We start from the raw sequence: 20,327 nt of genomic DNA, 5'->3' as shown, positions 1-20,327 counted from the left end.
CTTGCCTGGAGAATCCCATGGACGGAGGAGCGTGGTAGGCTACAGTCCTTGGGGTCGCAAAGAGTCGGACACGAATGAGCGAACTCACTTCACTTCACTTAATTGTTGTGAAAGAACTTGACCACATGACACCTTCTTTTCAGTGGGTTAAGACTTGTTTCATTCCAAAAATGTCCTGGTTATCTTAAAACGAATTAATATTCAATTTGGGGGTGGTACATAAATCCAGCCTTGTTACTTGAATTGTGAAATGTCTTATAAATTTTTACTTTTTATTGTTGTTTATATTTGCTCCATCTAACAATTATTGATAAGGTTGTGTTAAAATGTTCTGCAAAGATGGTTGGTTTGTAAATTCATCCTTATAGTTCTGTTAGTACTTTTTCTCCTTTAATTTTAATATATTTTTGGGATCATTTATTAAGTATGTAAAAGTTTAGAATTATTATATATATTTTTGCGTATGAATTGAAGTGGTTATAATATAGAATGAACTGTTATCTTTACAAATACGTTTCCTTAAAGTATTTTTATTGTATGGTTCTATATTAATATAGCTAAGTAGCTTTTCTTTTGGCTGGTATTTTCCTGGTGTATTTTCCATCTTTTTACTTTCAACCTTTCTGTGTCCTTATGCTTTAAGTATGTAAATGGCTAAAAGCCAGGTTTCTATTTTTATCCAGGCTATCACACTTTGAGTGTGTTGGGTTTTATTTCTGCTATTTTATATTTTCTACTTGTCTTACATTTCTACATTTCTTTCTTCCATCTCTTGCCTTCTTTTGGACTGATTTGTTTTTCTCATTCTATTCTTTTCCCTCTAGCTTTGAAAGTGATAAATTATAATTTTACTCTTGATTTCTCCAGACATGCAACAGGTTTACGTAATAAGTTAATCAGCGTTTTTACCCTCCTTGCCAATAGTGCAAGTAACCTGTTCACCATCTTACTACCCATGGGCTATTTAAATTCTTTATTTTTACTGTTACACATTAAGTGTTTACAAATTGGATCCTTTTTGTTTCAGTATAGTTTGCTAAATGAATGGATGAATAAACGAAATAATCAGCCTCTGGATAAAGACAGACAAATAAAAAAAATGGAACATGAATTGATAATTAGAAGGGCTCCAATATTGCTTTTTTTTTGCATGGAGGAAGGAGAAGAGAAAGGAGGACAATCAGTGGTGATTTTGAATATACCCTAAGAATGTTGCTATTTATCAAAAATAACTTATCAAGTGCTTCCTATTATCAAGCCCTCAAGGTTACTGAGGGTATGTTCAATCCTCATGATGCTCTAAGCCATGGAGAGGTATCTCTTACTATTTTCTTTCTCTGCTTGCATCATGATCTTAGTTGTTTTTCATTTCTTCCACTTGCTTTTTTAAATCTTTCTTTTTTATTTTTTTAAATTATGAAAATATGATAACACATTTACAGGAGACTTTGGAAATACAGAACAAAGTTACATATAGTTCCACTATATATTACTATTGTTTAACTAGAAAAATTAAGGTTTTTAGTTGGCGTTTCAATATCAAATTCTCAGAAATTAATAGAATGAATGTACAGAGAAGAAGTAGAAGAATATAGTAAACCTGAAAAGCACTGTGAACCAATTCAACATAACTAAGATTTACACCAAGTTCCCATAGACTATAAACTAAGAAACACTGGAACATATCCAGAGACATCTATCTTCTACTTTCTACATTTCTGATTTTTTTTTCCTTTGTGATGCTCAGACCAGAATCAATTCATATTAGCAAAGACAACCTGATTATGATTATACCCCCCACCTCCCCGCAATTACTTACTTCTTGGGGATGTTTATATACTTACTTAAAGTTTTATTTCTTAAGCAACTCCAGGAGTGACCTATGAGGGACAAGCCATCCTGGGTCATCAGGGTATCAAGATTTTAAAATATTCTTTGTTATGTGTTATTGCTATTTCCCTATCAGTATAGTGTATATTGGGAGAAGGCAATGGCAACCCACTCCAGTACTCTTGCCTGGAAAATCCCATAGACGGAGGAGCCTGGTGGGCTGCCGTCTGTGGGGTCGCACAGAGTTGGACACGACTGAAGTGACTTAGCAGTAGCATGGTGTATATATGTAATTTTTGCTATCTACAAACTTAAATGTGCAAAAAATATCTTAAAACACCCCCACTTAATTTCTAAGTTGAGCTGTTACTCCACTTAATGACTGGCACTAAAACATAGTCTCCTGGGGGTCAGTTCTCCCTGGGGCTCTTTCTAGGCGAGGGCTATGTGCCATCGGTGACTTCTGGTCCTCTGTGCTCACTGTTCACTGATGCCTTCTCTGAGTTGAGAAGAGTCAGACTATTGTCTCTGGCTCTTGGTCCACACACTCTCAAGTTAAACTCATTTTGATTTTGAGCTCCTTCTGCCTCCCTGGCTTTCTTGGTTCTTTGCTCCCATTTTGGGAAGTGAGAGGGCAAGGGAATGCTTTTAGAAGCTCTCTCACACCCCTCTGGGGCTGAGACTCGGGGGCTGCTGCAGACCTGTGACCTGGTGACCTCTTTAGCTGCCACACCAGCAAAGAGGTGACTTCTCTGGAGGTGTCTCCACTTCCCCGCCTTCTCTTAGGGAGTCCAGTCTCCCTTGCTCTCATTGCGCTACCCTGGAACTTCGATCTGTTCTTCTCGCTCCAGAGTTTGAACAGGATACAGAGAACTCCCTTGCAGCCCTGCGTCCTCATCGGACTTCCTCGCTTCTCTTTCCTAATTCCCTCCCTCAGTCAGTGGAGCTGGAACTTAGTTTTCTGCTGTGCTCTTTCCAATCTAGTGTTTATGTCATAAACTTTGTGTGCTTCAGTAGGCTTAGCCTATCGAAACTCAAAAACCCGGCTCTTGAAATCAAAACCTTTGGCGTGTAGGACTATTATCTACACTGTGAGTCTCATAGGTCAATTTTCACATTCAAACCTGATGTGATTGGGTGTTTTTGGGTTTTTTTTTGCATTTTGATATCATCCTGATATTCCAGAAGCCAGTGCATGCTTCTGACTTGATGTGTGATTGGGAGTGTGGATAGGAAAGCACAAAGGACCATGGCGAGTCTTCTGTGAATCACAGTGGCTTTAAAAATATTTACCCATAAGATTCCAAACAGCTTTATCTAAAACGTTCTCACAAAAATATTTTGTATTCTCAACCTGCCATTCGAGAGGCAGTTAATTTCTTTAGCTACTGTCCCCTCTCTGTATGGTCTCAAAGTAAATGCTTTAAATGTTTATTTATAGTTATCTTTATAAATTATAGTTATAAATAACTTTTCTGTGGGGGAGGGCATCCCATGTAGCTTGCAGTATCTTAGTTCCCTGACAAGAGATTGAACCTGGGCCCTCTGCTGTGGCAACACAGAGTTCTAACCACTGGCCCACCAGAAAGTTTTTTCCTTACTCATCCATATTATTTATACCAAAGTGTATGAACATTGTCTTAATCTTAGTAAATAAAAATCTGGAAATATCATAAAGATACGATAACCATAATTAATAATTACCTGTATAATTGACAAATAAAAATTGAGAAAAGAATTTTCTAAAGTTTCATGGAGTTCCCCAAAGTAGAAAAATAGTGATACAGAAGTAAGCATCATATCTATCCATTTTTATTTCTTTGGAACTGACAGTTTGGTTTTCTGCTTAACTGTCATAAAACTACTAAGTATGTGACTTCTGAGTCTCAGGAAGGAAAAGACCCTGTTTCAATAACATGCCAGGGGTCTCTTGTGGCCATGTGGAGAGGTGCCATGAAGTTAACCCCTAGAAAGCCAGCCTCCTGGGTACAGTTGGCTCTTGGCTGAGACCTGCAGTCCTGTACAGGCACCCGTCAGTGCCATGATTCCCCATAAGCACCCCACACATTCTGGAGGCTCACAGCCCCTCTCCATGGTGGACCTCCTTTAACTCCCTCCTTCCCAAATCTATTGCCTGAGATGAGCAGACAGAAGCATTTGCAGCATGGGAGGTGTGGGGAGGGAGGGACTGGGTGGAGGCAGGTGGAGGAAAGGAGAAGCAGAAGAGAAAGCCATCCATCCATCTTTCGCTCATATACTTGCTCTCAACGCTTCCGGGTGAATCCAATTCTTCCAAAATGGGATGAGTTAGAATCCTTCCCCCACTGTGTAGTTGGGAAACAAATGTTGCATGGCAGCATTTCTTAAAACTTAATGATTCAGGAGTCAATACTGCCACATTTCACTCCATTTTTTTTTAAAGATTTTTAAAAAAATATGGACCACCTTAAACATCTTTATTGAATTTGTTACAGTACTGCTTCTGTTTTACGTTTTTTTGTTTTGTGGCCGTGAGAAGCATGCAATCTTAGCTCCCTGAGAAGGGATCGCACCCACAACCCTTGCACTGGAAGGTGAAGTCTTAACCAATAGACCACCGGTACCACTCATTCAGTTTTAAATATTTCTTTGGACAAGTCAATTCTTGTTCAAGGCTGTCTAATTATTGCCCTTAATTCATGGAGAAAGCCTACTCTTGTGTACTGATAGTGTGAGTAAAATCAAAGCCACTTTCCTTCTGACCTAAAAAAAATGTTGGGACCCACGCTTCTTTGGTTAAAATAATTTCAGACACTGCAAATACCAGAGGAACAGTAACCAAATTAAAAGAAAAACAACAGTAACCAAATACCAAATTCACAATAACAGTGAAGGCAAATAAAACTTGCTTTAAATACAGTTATCCTCCTTCTCCTCTTTCTTTCCCTAATAATAGAGTATTTACTGGACACAGCAAAGTAGGATCTGGCATTTCCAGGGTGGATAATGTACACAAGACCAATCTCTAGTTTCAGTGCATAAATGTGTGGTCTCACTGTGATCTTTACCAAGGACTCAACAGCTCAAGATAAGGGTTCATGTTTCAGAATAAGTTAAAGCAAACTGTGAAACAAAAGCAATGCCAAAGCAAATACAAATACAAGCTGCCTTTAGTTTATGATTGGGAGGTTATATATTTGGTATTGTAACAAAACCAAAAAAAAAAAAAAAAAAAAAAAAAGGCACCTGAAAGGAGCTTGTCCTCCAACCACACAGGGAAATGTTTCTGACGCAACCTGAATTGTTCTGTCCCCAGCTGTCTGGAGCTTGGTCTGGACATCTGTTTTTAATAGTTTCCAGGCATGTCAGTGGGAACATGATCATAAGTGGGTTGACTGCGATTTTCACAAAGGAAAAAAAGAGACAGCTAATAGATGGTCAATAGAGTTTGGATAGTTCTTAATTTTAATGAACAATTCCAAGAGTGGGATGCTGGGTTCAATGTCATCCAGGCACGTGGTGCTTTGTTTAAAGGGACATTCTGTAAAAACTGTCCTTCGTATGATATTTTACACAAAGAATAGCCATTTTAAATGTTTTCATGTCTTGAAAAGGTAAGATGCTCATTAATTGATTTAGATAGGGACGAAGGGATATTATCAATATTTTATCATTTAACTCAGTGCTTTTCAGCTGACCTTCTTAATATAATGGCCAGTATCCTAAAAGCAGCCCCTTCTCATGGGATGAAAGGTGAATAAATCCCTGGAGATACATGAGAGTGAAGTGGTATGGAGTGGGGCCTGACTCCTGGGTCCATTTCACACATGGTAAGTCAGGGGGCCAGAAGGCTTCCAGAACACCCCACAGACTCTGCTATTGGTCATTGTCAGAGTGAGCAAAAAGCATAGGGCTACTAGAGCCAGAGAGGACTGATGCCATGCCTGAGGTTTTTTTTTTTCCCCATTTATTCTGGGGTCAGTTAAATACAAGCTAGAAGCAAACTCATCAGAAAGAAGAGAGAGTTGGGAAATATTTTTGAAATGCCATTGTGCATTATGTATCCACCTACCTTCGTCTCATAATTTTTCCCATCTAGAGTAAAAACTTTCTAAGTGATCACTTTACCAACCATCCTCAAGAGAACCATCAGTCAGTCAGTTCAGCCGCTCAGTCGTGTCCGACTCTTTGCGACCCCATGAATCGCAGCACGCCAGGCCTCCCTGTCCATCATAAACTCCCGGAGTTCACTCAGACTCACATCCATCGAGTCAGTGATGCCATCCAGCCATCTCATCCTCTTTCGTCCCCTTCTCCTCCTGCCCCCAATCCCTCCCAGCATCAGGATCTTTTCCAATGAGTCAACTCTTTGCATGAGGTGGCCAAAGTACTGGAGTTTCAGCTTTAGCATCATTCCTTCCAAAGAAATCCCAGGGCTGATCTCCTTCAGAATGGACTGGTTGGATCTCCTTGCAGTCCAAGGGACTCTCAAGAGTCTTCCCCAACACCACAGTTCAAAAGCATCAATTCTTTGGCGCTCAGCTTTCTTCACAGTCCAACTCTCACATCCATACATGACCACAGGAAGAGAACCATAGACCCAGGATAATTTACCATGTTGAGTCTTGTCCCTGTTGATGTATTGAAACTGTATGGAATAGAATGTATCATTTAATTTTTAATGACTCACTCCTGTGGTACAAAATTCAAAAGTACAACAATGTGTCTGTTAGCAAATTTTCTTCTTACCCCATTCTTCAGCCCAGTTATGTCTTTTTTTGTCCTGAAGCAGCTGGTTGCTTGTGGATCCTTTCAGAGATATTCTGTGGGTGTTTGATTTTAGCTCTGACTTTTTTTTTCCCTAGCAGCATGAAGAGATGTTGAGACAATTACATAGATAATTTTGAGCTATATAATCTGTTAGCCAGTTCCATAACATTTAACAAGTATGCTTCAAAGCCTAGATATTATGCTCAATATGGTTACTAGGACTCACAGCAGAAGCACAGGGTATAGTCTCTGGCCTCAAGAATTTATGAGCCTAACAATAAGAAAGATCATATGCCTATGCATGTAAATGTGCTTTATTGAACCAGCATAGCGCATTGTAATTTCCTTCCCTTTGATTGAGAATCATGAAAACAGACTCTTTCTAACTTATCTTACTCTGTAAAGGTCCTTGTGTGGTGCCTGGCACGAAGTAGGTAGTCAGTAAATGACTGTTGAATGAAAGCGTGGATTAATGAACTAATGACTGGAGAGTAGCTCAGAAGACACTTGGCAACACTTGGATGAGAAGATTACACTCATGTCCTGGAAGGGGTGGGGACGGTGAAACAGGCAGTAATGAGCAACTGGGATTCTGAGAGTCTGCCTCAGGAGAAAGGGAAGATGGCTAGTCCCCTGGAAAAGGTGAGACATGACCCCAAGGCATAGGAGGGCGGAAGGATGGAAAGGTGGAGTCTGAGACCCATCTTCAGGGTGCAGGGGCTGAGTGGTGAATAGCTAAAGCGAGTGATGGTGGTAGAAAAATGCACGGGTTGCTGCAGAGACTAGAGAGAAAGCAGAGTCTTCCTCTTGGATTTGTTGGACATTCGGGGAAACCTGGTGAGGTGGGGCTGTGATGGGCCTGGAATGTCAACTGGGGGATTCAAGAGTGTTATCTCAAAGGTACTAGAATGTGCCCGAAGTCTTTCTGAGCTTGGAAACACTTAGGAAGCGTAATCTGATAAACTAGGAGCTGGGAGACTGGCCAGGTAGGTACTATAATATTTGGGGCATCACGTGGTAATTGTTGGGAATGGAAAAGGAAATACTGACTTTAAAGCATCGGAGTGGGATGAGGGAGGGGAAACTGGTCGAAGGCGGTCAGAAGGTACAAACTCACAGCCATAGATAAATAAGTAGGGATGTGATGTATAACACAACATGATTTATATAGTGAGCGCTGCTGTATGCTATGTATGAAAATTAAGCGAGTAAATTCTGAGTTCTCATCACAAGGAAAAAAATTTTTTTTCTATTACTTTACATTTGTATCTATATGAGGTGATAGGTATATACTAAATTATTATGATCATTTCATGACGTATGTAAATCAAATCATTACACTGTATACCTTAAACTTATACAGTGTGTGTGTGCTCAATAGTGTCTGACTCATTGGGACCACTTGAACTGTAGCCCGCCAGGCTCCCCTGTTCATGGAATTCTCCAGGCAAGAATACTGGAGTGGGTTGTCATTTCCTACTGCATGGGATCTTCCCAACCCAGAGTTTGAACCAGAGTCTCCTGTGCTTCCTGCATTGATAGGCAGAGTCTTTACTACTGAGCCACCTGGAAAGCCCTGTACAGTGCTGTATGTCAATTATCTCTCAATAACTCTAGAAGAAATGAATAAATGTCAAGTGTATAGAGCAAACAAAAAACACTTGGACCGGGTGTACCAAGAGCATTTGATAATTGCTGGGACAACAGAGGAAAAAGAAAGAGATGGTTTAAAGAAAAACCACAACTATGTAGAATGCCACCAATTCGATGCCCTCATAGTGACCGAACACCTACTATATTTAAGACCTTGCGTGTCCCACAGAGAAGATCCATCAAATACACACTGAACCCCTCCAAGAACTGAATAAATACCTATCTCCTCATTGGGATCTGTGCTAACTATAGGCATACTCCACGTATCTGCCACATTTATTGGCAGGTCATACTTAATTTTTTTTTTTTTAAGGAAAACAAGCTGAAAAATGCTATTGAAATCATGTTATATAGCAATCCGAAGACTTGGTCTGCAAGGAAGACCTAATTCGTCATGTTCTTTTGCTGCTTCCATCTTGGGTCCTGGCAGTGTTCATAGGCACCCCACACCCTCAGTCTTACCCCTCCATGGCTGGGACTCTCTGGACTGATTTGCTCATAAATCTGATGCTCTTTTAGATACTGTGGTTTGTGAAAGGCTGATGGCAGGTGTCATGTATCCTCTCCCCAGCCCACCCGCCGCGGCTGCTCCTTCGTAGTATATAATAGTGACATAGCAGGAGCCACAGAGAGGGCTGGGAGGGGTGACTTGTTAACAAAGAAATGGTAGCTGCAGAGCACAAATGCCCTCCAGAGTCTGGGGCCACACTGATGGCGTTTGCTCTGCACTCCTCGTAAGCTGCTTCAGCCAGTTTTGGATTTGTGAGTTCTTTTTGTTTCTTAGGGTCCCAAATAAACCAGTTTGGACAGACTTCCCCTCTCTGGGCCTCTTTATTCCATCTCAACACACGCACACACACACACACTCCTCACGCACCATAACTATGTGGCATCTGGTCTTCTACAACAAAAAGTGAAAATTGCCCCAGAATGTGACTTGATAAAAAAAAAAACAAAAAAACAAACAGTTAAAAAAATTTGGATAAGGCTGAACAAAAACAAGAAAAAAGAAAGGAAGGAGAAATACTCCGCCTTAATCAAATCCTTCATTTCCCCTAGAGCAAGCAGTTCTTAATTATATTTAACAGACACAACAATGTGCCACAAGTCGGTCCAAACAGCTGTGGGAAAGCTCCATTCTGCAGCAGACATGGCAGGGAGGAGGACCCCGCCGGCCAATCAGCACGTGCCCTTGGTTCAGACGCGGATCGCTTCTGACGTCTGCTGCTGGGCCGTGGGGGGTGTGCCCCGAGTTCATTGCCCCTCGAGATGTATTTTTCTGGTGGTGTTCTTTTGCAACTAAATATTTCAACCAGGCTTTCAGTGGGTCCTTCCAGATCTGTCATCTACACTATTTTTACTAATAGCTGACTGTGGATAGATTGGCATTTCCGTGAGTTGCCTGTTTGCTCCAGAAACCTGCTCAACTTGTCTCCAGCGGCAGAACAAGAGTTTTGTTCTCTGAACCTGTCACTTAACTATAGGTTTATGTACAGAAAGTTGAAGGCACCCAAACCCCAAGGTTCTTCCCTGCCCTGTGCTGTGTGCTACGCTTAGCCGCTCAGTCGTGTCCGACTCCTTGTGACCCCCTGGATGGTGGCCCGCCAGGCTCCTCTGTCCGTGGGGATTCACCCACCTCTGATTCCAATTCCCACTCTTGTTAAACCTGCTTGTGTCCGTAGCTGTATGTGTCTGGTCTTTTATGTTAAGAAAATATGCATACATGCAAAGGAGAACAGCCGTTGAGCTTAAGTGTTCCTGATTATTTGCAACATATTGTTCAGCCAGGAGATTAAACTTTTTCATCTTTTTCTATTGCATTTCTTTATCTGTCTTTATCTACTGGATGTAATCACAACCAAATTGTGCTATGGAAAGAAACACATTCCATAATTTGGGCTTATTAAATTTCCCATCATCTTCCTTTTATGTTTCTTTCAACAGACATTTTATCATCCCAGAAGATCTAAGACATTTTCCCATGTAAATATACATCTAAATCACCAAATTCTTCATTCTCGTTTCTTCTCACTCAGTGCATCGATTCTTTTTCCTTTTCACTTTATAAAATTGTAAATAAATAGCCAATTAAATGTTAAATCAGTGCACTGATTGTATTCTACTTGTTAAGTGATAAACTTCTCACATATTTACTTAATGTGTCATTATAAGTTTCCTTCTTGCCTGATAATACTTTGAACATTGGGCCATATGCTTTGTTAAAGATAGACTTTTTGTTTGAGTTTGTTTCTGAGAGAATTCTCACTACGAAATCCATCTCTAGTAATGGTCTCTAAAATGCTGTTTAGCACTCTGATTTTCTCTCATTATTTCCATTGGCTTAACAGGTAGTCAAAGATGCTTTCCTTTGTTGCTGTATTAAAGACCCATTACAAATTAATAATGAGAGGAGCAGCAAATTTCCCCCTAATATTTTCTCAGTCTTCCACTGATTGAACACGATTCTGCGCATACACCAATTCCATTAAAAAGCTCTTTCACTCCAGTGTAAACAGTATCCTATTAATAGAATGTTAGGGCTGTGGCTTGCGGCTTTAGACTCCATTATATTATTCAATCTATCTGTGCCTCATCCTGAATTAGTGAGGGGACGTTTGGGTAAGACAGTTTAACCCTCTCTTTGCTGTCTTTGAAAATAGAGGTGCAGCCTGGAGTGGAGGAGGGGCTCCTGAAGTAGCCCCTGGTACCTGAGACCAAGCTCTGGTCTCCGCTGGTCGTGTGGCCTCGGATCCATCACAGAGCCTCTACCCAGCCCTTACAAACACACACCTTTGTTTCCTCATCTGTAAAATAAATGAATCAGATCAGATCAGATCAGTCGCTCAGTCGTGTCCGACTCTTTGCGACCCCATGAATCGCAGCACGCCAGGCCTCCCTGTCCATCACCAGCTCCCAGAGTTCACTGAGACTCACGTTCATCGAGTCAGTGATGCCATCCAGCCATTTCATCCTCTGTCATCCCCTTCTCCTCCTGCCCCCAATCCCTCCCAGCATCAGAGTCTTTTTCAATGAGTCAATTCTTCGCATGAGGTGGCCAAAGTACTGGAGCTTCAGCTTCAGCATCATTCCTTCCAAAGATACCCCAGGGCTGATCTCTTTCAGAATGGACTGGTTGGATCTCCTTGCAGTCCAAGGGACTCTCAAGAGTCTTTTCCAACACCACAGTTCAAAAGCATCAATTCTTCGGCGCTCAGCCTTCTTCACAGTCCAACTCTCACATCCATACATGACCACAGGAAAAACCATAGCCTTGACTAGATGAACCTTTGTTGGCAAAGTAATGTCTCTGCTTTTGAATATGCTATCTAGGTTGGTCATAACTTTCCTTCCAAGGAGTAAGCGTCTTTTAATTTCATGGCTGCAGTCACCATCTGTAGTGATTTTGGAGCCCAGAAAAATAAAGTCTGACACTGTTTCCCCATCTATTTCCCATGAAGTGGTGGGACCGGATGCCATGATCTTTGTTTTCTGAATGTTGAGCTTTAAGCCAACTTTTTCACGCTCCACTTTCACTTTCATCAAGAGGCTTTTGAGTTCCTCTTCACTTTCTGCCATAAGGGTGGTGTCATCTGCATATCTAGAATGACACAATTAAAGACATTCCAACTCCGTAAGAGGCACCAAGTCTGTTCCTCAAACCTTTCATGTAGGTCTTAGCTATCTTCAGGTAAATTGTTTTAACTCATCACTTTTACCTGGAGATTTTCATCCTTGGCTGCAATGAGACTCACCAGTGGTGCTTTTATTTTTTAATTGTTTAGGTATCTATTAATATTTATTTATTTTGGTCTCAGCATGGAGGATCTTCGTTCCCCGACCAGGGGTTGAACCCGCTTTCTCTGCATTGGAAGCATGGCGTCTTGACCTCTGGACAGCTAGGGAAGTCTCGCCAGTGTTGCTTTAACCCTGTGATGCATCAGTAGTCTGGAAAGTTCCTCGGTTGATTTCAACGTGAAGCCAGAGCCGAGAACCAGGGCCGTCACCCAAAATGCAGGCATTCAAATTCCAGCCCTTAACTTTTATCCCTCTGAGGAACATCACGAGAAATGCTTTGAGTTCAACAGTAAATATAATAATAAAAAGGATGATTGTAGTCAGAACTAGAACAGTCTGTAGTATGCTGGTCGCAAAGGGGTATAACAGCTCGATAGGGTAAACATCACCTGATGAAAAGAGCATCAGAAAACTAAGTTGCACGTGGGCACCTGAGGATACAGGCAGTTAACCAGCCTGCCTTGGTCTTTCCTTTTCACAGCTGGAGGGATAACCGCGGGTGAAGGTGTGGTTCTGCATGGGTCAGCTGCTCAACCACACTTTCCAGGCCCAGGAGGTGCACGCATGTGTGCTCAGGAGTGTCTGACTCTTTGTCATTGCATGGGCTACAGCCCGCCAGGCTCCTCTGTCCATGGGGCAGGCAAGAACATTGGAGTGGGTCGCCATCTCCTCTTCCAGGGGATCTTCCCAACCCAGGGACTGAACCCAGGTCTCCTGCATTGCAAGCAGATTCTTTACCACTGAGCCTCCAGGGAAGCCCCAATGTAATTACATAAGACAATCATGACAGAATGTACTTAATATTTCCTTATTCTCATTATCATGTTTCCAAATTTTTATGTTTATAAATAATACCTAAAGTAAATGAAAACTTTACAAATATAGGTAATGACAAGGAAGCATAAAAGGAAAGCTGTCTTTGATATGTAAAGAGCTCATGTAATTGAAAGTAAAACACTAATTAAAAAAAAAACGAGCAAAGGACACAAATCAGCAATAGCTCAAAGGAAGAAATATAAGTGGTCACTAGATACGTGATGAATGTTCATATTTATTAATGAATAAAAACTAACAAGACAAATGGCAGTAAGAAACCATTTTTTACCCTATTAAATTAGAAAAAATAATTTCAAAAAATGATATTTTAAGAGTGTAGTACTAAGGCTTCCCCAATGGCTCAGCAGGTAAACAACCCATCAGCTAATGCAGGAGACACAGGAGATGTGGATTTGATTCCTGTGTTGGGAAGATCTGCTGGAGAAGGGAATGGCAACCCACTCCAGTATTCTTGCCTGGGGAATCCCATGGACAGAGGAGCCTGGCGGGCCACGGTTCACGTGGTCGCAAAGAGTTGAACATGACTGAGCGCACACAACATACTACTAAGGGAGCTGTCAGATACCACTGACAAGAAAATAAATTCATAAAATATTTTCTGGAAAACACTTTGAAAATACACATCAAACGTTTAAAATTGTATACTGTTTTTAAAAGGTATGTGTCCCTAAAACAATAAAGTTCTGTTCTCAGAAAATAGAAACTCAGACAAAAATTTATGCATAAAGATGTTGAATGTGTTAATGAATAAAATAATTAAAAGTAGGGACAAATTAAATGGCCATATACATCTATATACTGTAAGATTGTGCAGAATGTGAAGTCATGTGTGGAAAAGGATGGAAAAATTCTCACACTGTCATGTTGGATAAATATACTATGAGACAGTTATCTAATAGGATTATATATATATATGCATATCAAAATGACTGAAAGGAAATACTGGTTTTCTCTGATTATTATGAGTGGTTTTAAGTTTTTTCATTGTTTTTACCTATGTCTTCCAATTTTACAATGAGACTATTAGGCAATGAGAGCGAGAATGTAGGCTGCTGCTGCTGCTGCTGCTGCTAAGTTGCTTCAGTCGTGTCCGACTCTGTGCGACCCCATAGACGGCAGCCCACCAGGCCCCGCCGTCCCTGGGATTCTCCAGGCAAGAACACTGGAGTGGGTTGCCATTTCCTTCTCCAGTGCATGACAGTGAAAAGTGAAAGTGAAGTCGCCCAGTTGTGTCTGACTCTTAGTGACCCCATGGACCGCAGCCCACCAGGCTCCTCCGTCCGTGGGGTTTTCCAGGCAGGAGCACTGGAGTGGGGTGCTGTTGCCTTCTCCGAGAAGGTAGGTTACTAACTGAGAAATGGCTTCCTGATGCCAGTCCTCGCCCCACCACTCACTGTTCAACCTTGGCAAGTTTTTTAACCTCTCTGTGCTCTGGTTTCCTCCTCCGTAAAATGCAATAATAATAGGACATCCACCTAGTAGATTTGTATGAAGATAAATGATTTAATCATATAAACATTTAGGACAATTTCGGGCACAGAGCAGGCACTAAGAAAGGTTAACTAACTATTCTTATTTTTTTTTTTTATAATCAGAAAATATGTTAATTTATATAATCTGCCCCTTTCTCAAAAAGCACTATGGTAAACATTTATGTATATAGGCCCTCCCTCCCATCCTAATAAAATAATTATACTAGGTTCTTGATAATTTCGGCCGAAATTCTTTCCAAAGTTATATTTTTCATGTCAGAAATAAAGGGTATTGATAACTTTAGCAAACTCACTGAACATTGTTATTTGACAATAGCTGTGAGATAAGAGAAAATAGCTTATATTTTAAACTGAAAGTTCTTTAATGATTTGTGAAATTGATAAGTATTCTTAAAATTGCTAAATAATTTTATAAAACTATTTGTCTCTAACCTACTTACTTATTGGAATCCAATGTTTTTCTTATTGAAAGCTTTTTATATGGTAGAAATATTAATCATCTTTCTGACATAGAGACTCTGAATACTTTTCCATTTGTGGGCTTATTACTATATTTTGGTTAGATGTATGGAAGTTCAAATATTGTAGTATCAAATCTATCCATCTTTTGCTCTGCAAATATTGCCATTGCTTTAAAATCAAACAGTGTCAGATGAAAAGATTTTTGATGTGATTCTGTGTTAGCCCTAGAAATCTTGCCAATGAGTTCTACAGAGAATGGCACTTTTTAATTCTGAAAGAGCTTCTTCTGACCAAGGTCATTCATGACTGGGAAGCACAAGTGAGCTCACCTCACTAATCAGGCTGAAAGATTTCTCAAAATTCCAAATCACCAGGTAGAATTTCTGGGACAGCAGCCTATTTCTTTGCCTGCCTCAAAATACGGAAAGCATAAGTTCTTCTCACTTGTCACTAGGCAAATATTGTCCCCAAGGCAGGCAGTTTCTGATCGAAGCCATGGTGACGTGTACTTTGCCAGAGAGGACAGAAAGCAGGTGGCATAGCCCCTTCATGCTGGCTTGACCACGTGGTTCAGTCTCAGGGCACAAAACGTAGAGGATGAGATGGTTGGATAGCATCACCATTTCAGTGGATGTGAATTTAAGCAAACTCTGGCAGAAAGTGAAGGGACAGCCTGGCATGCTGCAGTTCATGGGGCTGCAAAGAGTTGGACACGACTTAGTGACTGAACATGACCATAGGGCACAAAGCTGTCACATGCAATGCTTAGATGGTCCTACGGAAAATAGAGGGGCCAGCTGTTTCAGCTAGTTCATAGGAAGAAGGCATCTGGGGAGGAACAGTGGTCCCGGGTCTTGCAATTGGCTGAGTGGGAAGTCACTTTCTGCCCCAACTGGGCTTCTGGCAGTGTCCTTCTGGAATGACACTTCTGGAATGTCAGCAGGGTGGAGTTGGATCCTTTAGAGAAGAATCTTTAAGTATCTTTGTGACCCCATGGGCTGTAGCCCCCCAGGCCTTTCTGTCCATGGGATTCTCCAGGCAAGAATACTAGAGTGGGTGGCCATTTCCTCCTCCAAAGGATCTTCCCAACCAGGGATTGAACCTGTGTCTCCTGTATTGCAGGTGGATTCTTCACCTGCTGAGCCACGCGGAAAGCCCGAAGTCTCTGGGCTTAGTGATCTCTTTTTTTTTCTTTTCTTTTTTTTTTTAAATTTTATTTTATTTTTAAACTTTACATAACTCTTTTTAAGGAGTAACAATTATCCCATAGGACGGGATCTTGATTCTGTCGGTTGCTCCTGCTCCAGTGATATATGTTGCCCATCGAACTTCTAATTATCTAAAGTATTATTCTTAGTTCATCATTCTAAGATATTTACAGTCCTACAGTGGATATTTCAAAACAGCTGCTATGGAAATTCACAGTGACTACTTAACGTGTCTTAACACAGCTTAAATCCTGTAAGTTTCACACAAGATGAGTAGGAATCATAACACTAAAGAAATCAGATTGTAACTCAAGAGATCGAGTCAACTGATATGCGCCTTGAGTGTTTTAGAGAAGCTCAAAGAAGAAGCAAAGTCCTGATGACAGGACGAGTTGAACAACTCAGAAACTGTTAATAAAGATGGGAAATCTGGGTTTGAAACTCCAAGCATCCATTGACATTTTTGAGTGGATTCAGCTAATGGTTTGGTTCCTCTTTTTCTCCATTTGTTGTCTCCGTGCTTCTCCCTCTAGCTGTCAGTTCCTTTCAAGAGATGTTCAGAATTTTTTTTTTCCTGCTTAGTGAGAGTGAAAGTGTGTATAGAAAACAGTCCCTGCCAAAACAAAAAAAGGATCATCTCAACTACAAAACATTACTTCATCAGCGTTTAAAGACTTGGCTGCTCACCTGCTCACTGAACATTTTGGACGTCCCAGGTGGCACTAAAGAACTCGCCTGCCAATGCAGGTGACAAGAGATGTGGCTTCAATCCCTGGGCCGGTACGATTCCCTGGAGAAGGGCATGGCAACCCACTCCAGAATTCTTGCTTGGAGAATCCCATCAATAGAGGAGTCTGGCTGGCTATGGCCCATAGCGTCACAAAGAGTTGAACACAACGGAAGAAAGGAAGCACGTGCTCAACACGCGCACACCAACTCAGTGGACATGAGTGTGAGCAAGCCCCGGGAGCTGGTGATGGACAGGGAAGCCTGGTGTGCTGCAGTCCATGGGGCCGCAGAGTCGGACATGACTGAGCAACTGAACTGAACCGAACTGAACACACACACACACTGGACATTTTAATATAAGCCCGAAGACACTTTTCCTGAATGTTGACTTTATACCTCGATTTGTAACTAGCTGCTTGGTCTATGGTAGTCCTTTTCTAGCAATTGTCCACTGAACTATATAAGCAAATTTGATCTCTTTTCGGGGCATTTTATATGATAATAACATATTACAAAAAAATGGTCTAGAAAATATTTTTTATTTTGTCCTCAAATATTCTTCCCTGACACACTGTCTCTTTGACGGTCCTATTGTAGGATAACTCTGACATTTAGACCATCAGAACTGAATGGGAGCTGACAACATGCTTTAACCTAAATTGTAAAGACTCTTGTCTGGCTATTCAAGTCAAAACCAGAGTTTACATAACCACCTAGCATGGTTTCTGGTTATGTAAAACGTGACTGAATAATCTGAATCCTGGATCAAAAGCTTCCTCCACATGAATGGTTTAGTTAGGGGGTAAAAACCCAAGACTGAACTGTGCCAATGAAAGCATGGATCATTTCACATTTCGCTTTGTGAAAGAGCAGAAAGTAAAGACAAATGAGGAATATACATGGGGCACATCAGAACATCAGGTCAGTGGAAAAAATAAGCCTGGAAAATGCGGGGGAGAGAAGCCAGTGACTCAAAGAAAAGTCACGAGGATCTGGCAAACTTCCAAAGGACACTGAACGAAAGGGGACAAGAGATGTTTGACTCGGGGACGAACGGCTCCAAAGCTATAAAGTCAGGTCCTCAAGTGCTTGCTGCACTTTCACTAGGAAATGCACTTTCTGGGCTTCCCAGGCGGTGCAGTAGTAAAGAATCCGCCTGCCAATGCAGGAAACAGGAGACTTGGGTTTGATCCCTGGGTCAGGAAGATCACCCGGAGGATGAAATAACAACCCACTCCAGTATTCTTGCCTGGAGAATTCCATGGACAGAGGAGCCTGGCAGTGGGCTACAAAAAGTAGGGGTTGCAAAGAGCAGGACACGACAGAGAATGAACAGGCATGCATGTGCACCTTCTAGGTCTAAAGTGCTGCGTGGGGAACGTATAAAGAATAATGTTTCCCACCTTGACCTCAACGCATTGATAAAGGTGTGAAGACAGAAAGCCTTCACAGGGGATAAAAAAACAAACATAAGAAGACTGTTCAGTTGAATATGATAATGCTGAATATACAGGGAAGTGACCATAAATAGTATGGGCTATCAGGGACATGTTAGATAGACTCTCATGGTGAATTTGAGATGTACATTATAATCATGGGGGCAAGGTGGGTAACCTCAGAGAAGAAACAAGGGGTTTCAGGAAGGAGTAGATGTTAGACAAAGTATTAAAGTTGGGGACAAGCATAGCAAGCATGTGTGCATGGCTGGGAGACCTACCTGGTGGGGGGGGAGAAGGGTGTGTGTTGTGGCCAGATCAAGGATGATGTTGAGTGATACAATGAGGTGTTTGCCCTGAAACAATTAGCAACGGAAATAATAAAAAAATCAGAGATGTAGTGACAGGTTATATTTCATAAGGGTACAGTGTTTGTTGAATGATAAAATTTAAGCAGAGAAGTGGCATGAAAATCGGTGCTCGTGGTATTAAGTGTCAGTGAACACTGATGCATCATGTGATCAAGGGTAACTGAGTGACTTTCATGGGTCTCAGTGTTCTCATCTGGAAAATGGGAACAATAACATATACAAGGGTCATTAAAACAATAAAACAGGGCTAATATATAATGATACTTATAAAATATAATGCACCTATAAGCTATGATGACAGGGCTGTGGTGAGTGTAAAAAAGGCTTTGAATTCAGATAACCCTGAGCGAAAATTCTTGCTCCTCTATTTACTTTTTCCTCTTGGGCAAGTTATTTAGCCCCCTTATACCTCAGTTTTATTTTTTTTTAATTTGGGGATAATAATATCTATCTCAGGGCTGCAGTGATGAGATCGTTTTCTTTTGTGCTGCTGTGAACTCTTTCTAGACCTGCTGGGCCTTGGTTGTGTGTTATCATGTAAGAAAGAAACCTTGAGTTGTTGGTTTGAGTTTTCTCCCTTGTTGAGTGTGTGTGTGTATGAGTGTATAGGCTTTGCATTGGGAAACTGACTAGCTTCATTTCATGGGAAGGGCTTTGCTTAGGTGGGGGCAGCCAATCCCTATCATGGAAGCATTAGCTTTCTCCAAGTACTTTCTTCAGGCTTGACAGAAGTGTTGAAGATATTTGACCTAAGAACTATCTGCTGCCTAAATTTAGGGTGGGAAGAGGAGGGGAGGATGGGAGTTTGGGCTGGTGGGTGTGCAGCTGACACAGTGTATTAATCTCTCACTTCTCACTCTCACCCTGTGAGATCTGCTGACTCTGAGCCGGATCCCACTCTGGGGCTTGATGTTCTCCTGAGCAAACTGCATCCTAATCCTTTTCTCCTCCCTTAGAGACCATGGCTTCCTGCGCCTCTTTCTTTGATCCACTTTCCAGAGCTTTGTTGAAATTGGTTGAAATCCCTCCTTGGTGGTGACTGTTCTTTTCTCCTCTCCACTTTATATGGGTTCCTTTTTGTACTTCTGTGCTTTTCCTTCAGGAGGAATTTGGGAAGAAACCCAAGCAGATTTTTTCATATGGTCTACATTACTGGAAGTTGAATATTTCACACCCTAAACTGGACGCTGCCCAGCAGGTGTGCCATTTTTCTTTCACAGATGCAGACCCAGAAAGGTCACTGTGACTAAGTAATTAACTGATCCTAAGTTTTGCTAGCAAATGGCTAAGCTGAGATTCAAACTGAGTATGATACTTCTAAATACTCTTATTTCTCCCTAAAGGGGAGATTTGAGGAAACTGTTTCCTTAAAATGTGTAAGGAAGGGTTACTCTCTCTTTGGAAGACAAGGATGGACCTTGAAAAAGACGGAAAGCTTGGAGTCTGTGTGTGCCCAAAGGACACTTCCAGTGCTGTTAACCGGTGTTTGGCCCATTTTAAACCTCTTTTCCTTTATCTAGGGGCCTCTCTGATGGCTCAGACAGTAAAGAATCTGCCTGCCATGTGGGAGACCCACGTTTGATCCCTGGGTGGAGAAGATCCCCTGGAGAAGGAAATGGCAACCCACTCCTGTATTCTTACCTGGAGAATTGCATGGATGGAGGAGCCTGGCGGGCTCCCGTCCATGGGGTCTCAAAGAGTCAGACACAACCGAGCAAATCACACACACAGTGGGCGGCTGTAGCCATCCAGTCACTGCTGACA

This window comes from Bubalus kerabau, chromosome 3 (genome assembly GCF_029407905.1).
Source record: "Bubalus kerabau isolate K-KA32 ecotype Philippines breed swamp buffalo chromosome 3, PCC_UOA_SB_1v2, whole genome shotgun sequence".
NCBI lineage: Eukaryota > Metazoa > Chordata > Mammalia > Artiodactyla > Bovidae > Bubalus > Bubalus kerabau.
This window is presented reverse-complemented; position numbering follows the sequence as displayed.